The 12,008-nt window shown below is 36.5% G+C and overlaps 1 non-coding gene across 1 annotated transcript; it reads left to right on the forward strand.

Moving 5' to 3' along the window:
- Positions 1–11,639: 11,639 nt before the first annotated feature.
- On the forward strand, positions 11,640–11,721 carry TRNAL-AAG (transfer RNA leucine (anticodon AAG)). Its single transcript has one exon. It is a non-coding gene; the product is annotated as a tRNA-Leu (tRNA).
- The last annotated feature ends 287 nt before the right edge of the window (positions 11,722–12,008 follow it).

Below are 12,008 nucleotides of genomic sequence, written 5' to 3' on the forward strand. Positions count from 1 at the left end.
AAGTGAGATTTTCATTTTTCATAAGTTTGGCGGGGACGAAGTGTACGAATTTTCCGTAGGCTGTCCTATCTTACCAAAGCGACAAAAGCGAAGGGAACGAAATTTGTGATTGGCTTGCCTAATAGGGACTTTTTTGTTAGCAAAGTCGATAACCCTGGATACCGAGATAAAGTCTATTTCAGTAGAGCAGCGCCGGCTTTTCCCCTGCTCAGGTGTGGTTGAGTTATTCCCGTAAAAGCATCGGTTTCTGTCGAAGGTGTTGGAGGACCAGCCTTAGATAGTCACCCTGAATAGACCCCTGTTTCGAGTATTTTCAGCTGGTGAGAGGACGCTTTCACGGAGTTCAAATCGAAGGGAACGAAGATTGGTAATGGGCTTTCCTACTTGAGTTAGCTGGTAGACGTAGGAACAAAGCGGATAAGGGCTATGCTATTCTTGTCTGGCGTGTGGGGAGGATTTTCTCGCTGACAGAACGAAGGGATTGTGACGAATATGAAGTTGTCTCGGCGATTTCTGACGTCCTTCCTGTCAAATTCAATAAGTACTTACCCCACTATAGGAGGAGAAGTCATCCAGAATTAGGTTGGAAATTGACTCCGATTGAAACCGTTTGAGCTGACGGAGATCGGATGATTTCAGATTCACGACCTGATGATTCCAGTATCCCTGATCCTTAGCGCCGGAAGTCGAGGATATCATTTTCTACCATTCTTTGATATTTGAAGCGAACGGAGGGTAACAAATGATAGAGCGAATGACCATGACTTTGAAGTGGGGTAAAATCTCCCGTCTCGGAAACATTCGTTATGTCGGATGGACGCCCTCATTCAAATTAAATATTGAAATGACTATTTTGAGTGTGAACGAAAGGCTTGAAGTATGTTCTGTATTGTACATATGATAAATATGTGTCATTACCTCTACTGGAACGAGAAGCTGTATAGACTGGAGCCAGGAGCTATTTGGAGTTACGTGACTGCAGAGGCGAAGACGAACAAACTGAAGCTGAATTCATCATTATTCTTACGAGCGTAAACCAGAGGGGTGTTCACGGGACTCCCGAACTCCTGACGTTGCTGATGCAAACCACTTCAGTATATGTTTATGTTTGAGGTTAGTAGAGTGGACTCCTAACTTTCGGCATACTGGCGAAGCTTAACTCATCATTGATTTGGGGGAGGTTGACGCGACCTAAACCTCGCGCTACCCACGTGACCCAAATGGTTCCTGACACCAGGCTATCATGCCACCGGACCGGAGCAGCTCCTTATACCTAACGGTATAAGATGAATCTTCTTCAATCATCATCATCATCAACATCATAATTTACCAACAAGGACCCACATCCCACCTTCATCACCCTCCGGCAGGAGGCAAAGCATGTCATTATTTCATCTGTCGCTGAGCGATATTCAATTAATTTCTGGAGGTGTTGGGATTGGACCATCAATTTGGCTGCTCTCGAGCTGGTCACGTTGATGGATGGGATTTGGACGGAGACCAATCGAAAGCAACACATGTTTTGTCTCTAGCTATTCCCAAAAATACCTACTCATAGAAATAACTCACAAAACTAACAATCCATAGTCAAATCACTAACCTAGAATCTTGTGCATCTTGAATTGAATTGTTTATAGAGAATTTCATGTACTTGTAATTAATTGTCTCATTATATTAGCATATTATCGACTGCAGCAACCTGAAACGTTTGGGCGAGCAAACAAGGTAGGAAAAGGTAGTTAAAATCAGGGTAGCCGGTCATTGTCTTATTTCAAACCATACAGAATGTAACACGCCTCATCTAAAAAGAACCAAAGTTACCACAACCAATTAAAAGGATCCTTCAATGAATTAATCCCTGTCGAAACAAAAAATTGACACAACGTGACATTATGATACGCACGCAACACGCGACGCACGTCTTCTGTCATCGGCTCTCGATAGTATTCATTTTAATCGTTGGTTCTAGTTTATTTACAAAATGGAAGAGTTTGGTGATATCATTCAGTCCCTGATTAAAACGGTCGATGTTTTGAGTGGCAAAATCGAGGGTTTCGGTAGCGAACTGACCACGATTCGTTCAATTTTAAGTGACGGTAGTGCTAAAATTGTGTGCCCTTCATGCAAGTACTCGTACAACGTAACTGCAGGTACTCCCCAGGTACTAGCGCCGGCGCCAGACTTAAATGTGTGTGTGCGCTCAGCGTACGGCGATATCACTAAGCAGCCGTCTGGGATACCTCCATCGCCCGGGCCCCCCGGCCACGCCCCCGCTCCTGCTATTACCTTAGCCGCTCTAGCCGGCCAGACTCACCTTCCCGTTAGCGGCGTCCAGCCGCTCACTACTCGCAAAATGACCACAAGATCCACTGCTAAAAAAGGAAAACCGGAGGAAGATCTACATTCTGCTTCCACATCTGCTGCAGCGGCGTCTTCTCCTCCACAACCACAGAGTACAATACAGCCTGTTGTGCCCAAGCTGCCAACCCAGCCAATAACATCGTATAGCGATGCCCTCGTCAACGGTAGACGACGATCTCGGCCAATCTGTAAAGGGACAGGGTCTATCGACGACAGCTTGGTCACTATTCCCAAAAACCTACATCTGCATGTATTCATGTTTCACCCGAATACCACAGAAGAAAATATATCTTCATTCTTAAAAAAGAAGAAGCCGGATTTAATTTACACTGTCGAAAAACTGGTTACGAGGCATGAACGTTATGCTGCCTTCAAAATAGGCATACCGGAAAATTACTTCCACTTTTTCCTGGACCCCACGATCTGGCCTGAAAACGTGGCCTTCAACGAATGGTCATTTCGGAGACCACGACCCCAAACTAGGACGGTCGATACGACGTCCGAAAAAGATAGACATTAGTGGAGTATACCAGAACGTTCGAAGTCTGAATAATAAAATTATCGACTTCATGACAAACGTAATGTGCCAGAAACCACTTCTGATTGCTCTTACCGAAACTTGGCTAACTTCAAGCACCTTTTCGTCGGAGCTATTCGAAAACCTATACCACGTCTACAGGAAGGATAGAGGCAGTCGCGGAGGAGGGACTCTCCTAGCCCTCCGAGCTGACAGCCACTCACACGCGGAAAGAATGGACTGCATAGAAACCCAAGGTGAAGACTTGTGGGTGAAAGTATCGCATAGAAATGTCATCATTTATATATGTGTTGTATATTTTCCTCCAAATACAACATCTGAACAGTATCAATTATTTTACGACAAAACTATAAGTGAAAGTGTAAAGTTACAATCAAAAAATATTATTATTTTCGGTGATTTTAACTTTCCCTCAGGGAAAAACCCAATTGACGTTTTCGATTACTTTTGTTCTTTTTATAATTTAACACAATTCAACACTGTTTATAACATAAATGCACACATGTTAGACCTAGTATTAAGTAATGTAAATTCTAAAAATGCTGTTATCTGCCGCCATGACTCCCCATTAGTCAGAGAGGATATTCATCACCCTTCACTTTCATTCACATTCGATTACACAACTCAATCACATATACAAACAGACACATTGCCTCCAGACATAAACATGGGTTGGATTTTCCACGAAAGCTCAGATAACACACTTAAGAATGCCTTAGAACAACATCACTGGAAGCATTACGATTGCCTTGACGTAAATCTAGCTGTCGAAATGTTTTATGAACAGCTCAATAATATTTTCAACATTTGTTTTAAGAAAAGATCTACACGTATGCTCAAAGATGTTAGACAATATCCGAAATGGTTTAATGGGGAAATCATTCACCTCATACGAGAAAAAACTAAAATGCACTATCTTTGGAAAAAAACAAAATCCGAACATGCCTTAGCTAACTTTAAAACTTTGCGAAAATCAATCAAACGGTTAATTGGTCAGGCCTACACTGACTTTACACGTGAGGCCGAGAACAGTATAATAACAGACCCAACTCAATTTTGGTCTTACACTAACGATAAACGCCGCGGCTGTGACAAACTTAACCACATGGACTACAAAGACAATAAATATGATGGATCGTCTGAAATCGCCGCAGGTTTCGCACACTATTTTCAATCAGTATTTAGCGACAATATCCCCAAACTTGACATATCCTCTATAGCTTCATCGTCATTTAACTCTTTACCTGTACAAATTCAGGAAATTAACGATGACGATATTATTACAGCTTTCCTTAAGCTAAAACCTAAATACTCCGTCGGCCCAGATTGTATTCCACCTATAATCCTTAAAAGATATGCAAGTTATTTTGTTCAACCTCTAAAACATATTTTTAACCTATCACTTCGCAAAAATATCTTTCCGGAAATGTGGAAACTAACGAAAGTAACGCCTATACATAAAAAAGGAAAAAAGTCAGAAATAGATAATTACAGACCTGTAGCTGTGTTGTCAGCACCCGCAAAACTTTTAGAAACCATAATTTATTCACAGATATATAACCAAACAAAACACGCACTCACCGAAAATCAGCACGGATTTCGTCCCACACTGTCACCTTCAACGAATCTTATGAATCTCATTACCTATATTAATAATTCATTTGAAAATTTTGTACCTGTTGATGTGATTTATACAGACTTCGAGAAAGCATTTGATAAAGTCGACCATGATATTTTATTAAAAAAATTAAGTGACATCGGATTCTCTCAGAATTTCCTCGCTTTTGTGGCTAGCTACTTACGCAATCGTCGTCAGTATGTCAGTTACGGACACCATATCTCTCACGAATACAAAACTAACTCCGGGATTCCCCAGGGATCGAATCTAGGACCCCTTCTCTTTCTCCTATTCATCAATGACATTAGCAACACTATAAACCACTCAAAATATCTCCTTTTTGCTGACGATATAAAACTTTTCAAAGCAATCAAAAGTTACATCGATTCCATTCTTCTGCAGAACGATCTTGATTCTCTTGTCAAATGGTCGGAACTGAACAACTTACCCTTCAGTATTCAGAAATGCAGTGTCGTTACATTTACAAGGTCCAAAGATACATTCCTGTTCCCCTACCACATTAATAAACATGAATTAACACGTAAAAATGAGATTCGAGACCTTGGCGTAATTTTTGAAGCAAATCTCTCTTTCAAATCCCATATATCTGATATTGTCTCCCGTGCCAACAAAATGCTTGGATTTGTTCTTCGTAATTCAAGATCATTTACCAACGGAATCGCAATCCGAAGAACGTATGAAGCACTTGTTCGCAGTATCTTGGAATATAGCTCCATTATTTGGGCCCCTTCTGAGCAAAACCATATTCTCGAAATAGAAAAAGTACAAAAGAGATTCATGCGTTACCTATATATGAGGGAATATATGTACTACCCTTTCCTGTATCCATCCTTATTCTTAGCAGGAATGCTCGATCTTAATACATTAGAAGCCCGCCGAAAAATATTTTTAGGAAAACATTTTTTTAAGATAATCTCTGGAACTATACATAATCCACCTATTTTGAAAGAGATTAACTTATATGTCCCAGACAAGTATACTCGTGGAAGGTCCCATACCCTTTTTTATGCTCCAAAAGCGAGGACTTCTGCCTATCAGAACGCCCCAGTCAACAGAGCGACTGAACTGCTCAACGAGTCTGCATTGACCATCGACATTTTTAACGTAACCTACAGGCAGTTTAACAATTACCTTTTGACGTATGTCACAAAGTAGTGAAACTGACCTTTTTATGTGTTTTGCTATACTTTTTGTCTAATTTGTAATCTTCTCCATAATGTATTGGTGAATAACCGTTTTACGGAGAACATGAAAAATAAATAAATAAATAAATAAATAAATATTAATTCGTTAAGATTGAAGGGTTGATAAACCGCGAGAAGTTGCAAATCAAACGTAACAAAATATTAATTCGTTAAGAAGCTAGTGTAGACGGTTAAAAACATTACAATATATAATTTTACAAAATATAAAGACTAACAAAAAAATCCCACAAAGACGAAGCCTGTGCGTGGGCATTATAAGGTGAAAATCAAAATAGTGGTGGTTATATTATCTATGGTTTAAATGAAAAAAGAGATATGAATAAAGAATAAAAAATAAATCATATAGTACATTTGGTTATTTTAATAAAAAAACAGTTTAAAAGAAGTTAAACTTTTTTTTTAATTTAGATGGTAACATATTATCATATATTGGTGTCATATTCGTATAAATATATAATAATAATAATACAAGTCTAATATATTATCATATATTAGACTTTTCAACTCACTGTCAAGTCAAAGCATTGAATTTTGCGGTATATGCCTAAATGACTTTCGACAGTCAATACGCAATGTCTAATTTCTAATGCCCTTTGAACCATCTTCATGCTTTGACTTATTATTATCTCCCATTCTTACTTTTATATTATTATTGTCATTATTATTGTCTTCGCTCCTCATTTATATATGCTCTCCTTTCACTGTCATCTCTGTTTATAAAACTTATTCGTGTAATTAATATGTTGTTAATGGACTATTTGTCCGTAAATAAATAAATAAATAACTTATAGAAAAAATTCTCTCACTTCCAGATACTTTTTTACCCAGCTTTTGACATTTATTTTATACGAGTTTAGGTTTTGGCACATCTTGATGGAACTTGGCAAGGAATTAAACAATTTTGGGCCAATGTAGTTAATGTGTCTTTGGGCTAGCCTAGTTATGCAGTGAGGCACTGTGTACACGCATATGTTGTGTCTCTGGCTAGAACGATTTGGATTTTTACAGAAATTATAAGGACGAGTGTATATAAATTTAAGACATTGGACACAGTAGATCTGCCTTAGTTCCATAATGTCAGTTTCCTTAAACAATTTATCGGTGGGATATGTCTTGGTCTTCTGTTGCATTATCTTAATGATAGACTTCTGAATAATTTCTAGAGGTTTCACATGGTTATAGTTATAGATTACGTTAACTAACTAATTAACTAACCATCACCCCGTTTCCCCGCAGGGTAGGCAGAGAGGACGCAAACAACTCGGTCTTGGCACACATTCCTTGCCTCATTCACATTCATACATGCTATTCTATTATTCTGACTTTAAGTATCTGATTCACTTGGTCGTGCCATGTCTTCATCGGTCGTCCCCAACTTCTGCTACCATTCACATTTGCATCATACATTTTCCTTACACTCCTTTATTTGCTCATTCGCTCTACACGCCTTTGACGGCCGGCATAGTCCAGTGGTAACGCATTGGACTGCCATTCCAGAGGTCGCGGGTTCGAACCCGGCGTGCGCAAATAAATTTTATTTGATTAATTTGTGTTATTTCACAATTAATTAATTAAAATAATATATAGTATATTTGCGGCACGTTCCAGAGTGGAAGATACTACCAGTATCGCCCTGGTGTAAGACCACCATTCAGAATTGAAACGTTGCTCCAAATGGCTTTAGCCGTGTTTAGTGACTAGATCTGAATAGCCAGGTACTTCCTCACCTTCCTCTTTCCCTTCCCCACTTACCTTCAGCCTCACAACATCCCCCAATTGGGGATGCCATAGTCTCACTGGCTCCAGACGGGAGCAGTTGGGACTCTTGTGAGGTATTCACTATAAAAAATAAAAAAAACGCACAAATCATCTAAACGTCATTTTCTTGAACTAACTCATTACGCTTACATCATCCTTGCACTCTTTGCGGATCTTCATATTTCTCACACGATCATACATGGTTTTAACACATACTCCTCAGGGATCTCATTTCTACAACATTCAGTCTACTTTCATCCTTTCTCTTCCATTTCCATGCCTCACTTCATCGGGGTAGGTACCAGCACTCCGTTGTGGACTGTTAGCTTCGCTTCTTTGGACAATTTTTTGTTAGCGCCAGCTGCGCTCAGTCTTCCATTAGTTGACGAATTGATGACGTTAATTTAACTGTTTTGTTAAAATACAATTATTGCAAAATATGCTTTACAACATTAAGACGAATTATTTGTTTACGAACATACTTACGTAATATGAATATAAAAAATATTATTGTCCATATACGAACTCAATTCTTTCAAGAACTGCATACAAATACAATACTGGATTGAATCATCGATACAGTATTGTATTTGTCTGCTTTTCTTGGAAAAATTGAGATTTTATGCGGACAAAACTATGTATTCATATTTGTATTGCGTATGTACGGGAGCAAACAAATAATTCATCTTAATATTGTAAAGCATAACTTGCAAAATAAGGATTTTAATAAAATAATCAAATTAATGTCATTCTACGAACGGGTAGAATATAAAATTCAAAATGGCAAGGACCGTCGATTTGATGTTCAAAAGGTTTTATGAGAATTTGAAACAACCTAACCTAACCTAACCATGTATAAGGTTTTTTGTTCAAGGTACGTACTACATGTAAAATAGTAATCAATGCAATACTAATTTATGGTTTTTATTATAATTATTTGTCCACGTTGATTATTTTGAAAACCAACATTATTTTAAGCTTCTGATAATGCCCCTATTCTGAATGCTTTTGGCAAACTATAATTGGTCAGCACCAAACCGATAGTACGTTTTGTCATCATTGTTAAATCCAGTTTTATTTGTTAATTTAATTGAATTGTGTTACTGCATCAATTTCCTCTCAACCAGTAACCGCCACAAAGGTTAATGGGAATAATTATATTAATACGTTTGCATCTGCTAATGGGAAAACAATAGCGTTTATTCAATTATTTCGGTATCAGCTATTTGAACAAACAACATGAAAAATATTCAAAAAGTATTGATCGGAACTCTTCATATCGCTGTACTCACAATATTCAATTATTTTTGACACCTACCTACTCATTGAGTGTAAATGACAGATTAAAACACTTGAGTGTGGGAATTAGAATGTATTGAAATATGTGAAGAATAAACTTCTTTTGATGTAAAGTAATAGATATGGCGGTATTTAGTAGAAACTTGTTTCACTATTAGAACGCCATAAGCGTCGCGCTTAGACAGGAATCGGTAGTTTTAGTTAGAGCGTTGAGAGAGTTGGAGCTCAAAAAGCGTATCCTATTTTTTCGCTTCATGTCTCATCTAAATATAAAACATTAATGGGAAGTTCCATGCTGTAACCACTCGGGCCACGTAGTGCCGTATGTGTTTGTCACGAAACATCGAAAGGCGTTTAGTTTTTTTGTGTCAATACGACACAAGAGCTCAAGAGCAACTGCTGCCAACTGTCTGGAGCCAATGAGACTATGACATCCCCTATTGGGGTATGTTGTGGGGCTGAAGATACTGGGAGGGGAAGGAGGTGGGGGAGAGAAAGGTGGGTGAGTACATGGCTATTCAGAACTTCCACCAGGGCGATACTGAGAGTGTATTCCACTCTGGAACATGCCTCAAGTTTACTATTTATAATTTTTAATGAATAAATAGTGAAATAACACAAATTATAACCTTCGGCTTGCTAGTCGAGAGCCTCACCCCTTTACCACGGAGGCAGTCACGTTGTGTATATATGTTATCATCATGATACGTCCTCATATTAATTTAATTTATGGATCAACCAATTCGTTCTATCTTATTTTCCTATATTATATGATATAAACAGTTTTAGAAAGAGAGAACACCAATAGCAATCTTCACATTTAACAGTTATCCTATTAAGTATACCTACGCTCAAAATAATTATGAAATGTCAAGCGGGAATATTTCAAAACAAATCTCTTATCTGACAGATGTTGTAACAAACATGACATCATAAATATATTGTCCAAACCCGAAGGATTAAATCGTGATTCTTCACAAAATCATTTAAATAATATGATCAGATTTGGCGGTGTATTTGTAACGCAGGATATTTTGTGTTTGATTCTCGGTATCAATTTTTTAGAGTTAGCATTACAAAATAGAAAGAATCTATTTTTTTTTGTCAGTAAGATACTTACATCCCTACTATTTTTTCTCAATTAAAAATAAACTTTTAAGCTGTAGGTATAAAAAGTTTTGAAACATACATATATTTCATAAACATTTTTTCGGTTTTTTTATCTTGCACCTCCTCTGACATAAACGAATAACTTTTGAGTCGTCGACTTGCAAAATCCTCTCCGGAAGTTTCAGCTACTTCTGATACATTCACAAAAAGTGCTCGTTTAAATTGAAAATAAATAAGGTATTAATATTTTTCACGAAATATCAATAGAATAACATAAAATTACTTTGAAATTTAGCATAAAACGTTTATTCAAAGTGTGCCACATAGTTTTTCGTGACATTCTGATTTCCAAAAAATTCCAGAGCAGATTTTGAAATTCACGGCTCATATCCAAAAATATACGTAATCAGGGCCTTACTAATAAACGTTTAAAAATTTTACATAACTGATAAACAACAGTTTCCGTAAATGATTGGTTAAGTGTTGTGTTAAATTTAAAACACGTTTATTGGTATGTGCGGTTATACTAAAAATAACACTGAGCAAATAAATCTAAATAAATATATGCGGTCTAGAATAGAGAAACAGCTGCAATGCTAATAAAGTTAAATTTGGATTCGAGGCCAAAAAGCTTAACAAAACTGAATAATAATTTTGTTTTTCTAAAAGTTACGCTAATATCCGCTTCTTTACATGTGCTACTTTATTTTTTTGTTTTATGAATTATATAATATAGTAAATAATACATATAAAATATACTATATGTATATTATATAAATATATTGTGACTGATAGTAATTTGAAAAATTAAATATCCCTACCTGCTACAGGGTGCAGCGAAACAGTGAAGTTTTGAAGGTGTAGTGGGGGTAGGAACCTGGGAGGGTTTTCATTGTGTCGAGAAAGTCTTATTGTGTCGGGAGGTTTAGTCGTTACCATGTTTTATAAAATGGCATGATGTAACGAAAAAAATAAAATAAACCCCATTTCTCTAAGTTTTACCCTTTCTTAATAGCCCTTCAAAACTACACTGTCTGTTTTGCCGCACCCTGTGTGAAAATATAATTAAAAATGAAAAAAAAATACAAATTATTAAAAAGCATTTTGGTAGGCTTAAATTTAAATTACAAACGACCAACGACCGATTTACGTTGGAATACAAATTTGCCGTACATATATAAAGTTTGAAATTCGACCAAAAATCGCTTTTTTACGATGTTTAATTATTTTATTTTTATATTTTATTATATCTTCATAGTTTATTGGGCAAAATTATTTTTTTCAATAATTATCATTAAATCACAAATAGTTGTCAAAATGGCCTCTAAATAGTTGTCAAAGTTGACTCTAAAATCATGATTTTTTTTTCTATAATACCCTATATTTTATAACACAAGTAAATTTTCATAAAAATTCGTTTCCCAGCTGCTATACCTTTTGATTCAAAAAAATAATTTATTTGTTTGGTTAGGTATTTTGGCGTCTAATCCAAATTAAAATTTTGTATGAATAAAGCAAACTGTTGATCTTAAACATCTGAACGAGTTAGGTCTCCGATAACATATTCAAGATGATACTAACTAAAATAGATTAGGCGCACCTACGTATATGTTTCTTTATCTCATCCAGACGACACCGTTTATCTTTCTTACATTACTTACGCAACATCTATACACGTGGCCATTCGTATGATAGAACGTGGAGTCTATTTCAGCCGCCTCTCTCACGAGGTAGCGTGGCCGAGCGGTCTAAGGCGCTGGTTTAAGGCACCAGTCTCTTCGGAGGCGTGGGTTCGAATCCCACCGCTGCCAAAATATTTTTTTGTTGTAATTTTTCTTCTAAAAGTTTTCTTATGTAGGTAGATATTTACTTTCAGATTTTCAGGAGAAAAATTATATTTTGAAATATTTATTAATACAATTCTGTAGGTATTGTAAATTTAATAAATATTGTTTTTCAATTGTTACAAAAATTAAAGATATTAGGTACAAATTAAAAATAAAAAGAGATAAGGTACAAATTAAAAAAAAAACAATTATAACTTAGTATGTAACCGCTAATTCATTTAATTTATTATGACTGATCGGTATAAAATTAC

This window comes from Hesperophylax consimilis, chromosome 15, assembly GCF_061612785.1.
Source record: "Hesperophylax consimilis isolate HC1 chromosome 15, BYU_Hcon_1.0, whole genome shotgun sequence".
Classification (NCBI taxonomy): domain Eukaryota; kingdom Metazoa; phylum Arthropoda; class Insecta; order Trichoptera; family Limnephilidae; genus Hesperophylax; species Hesperophylax consimilis.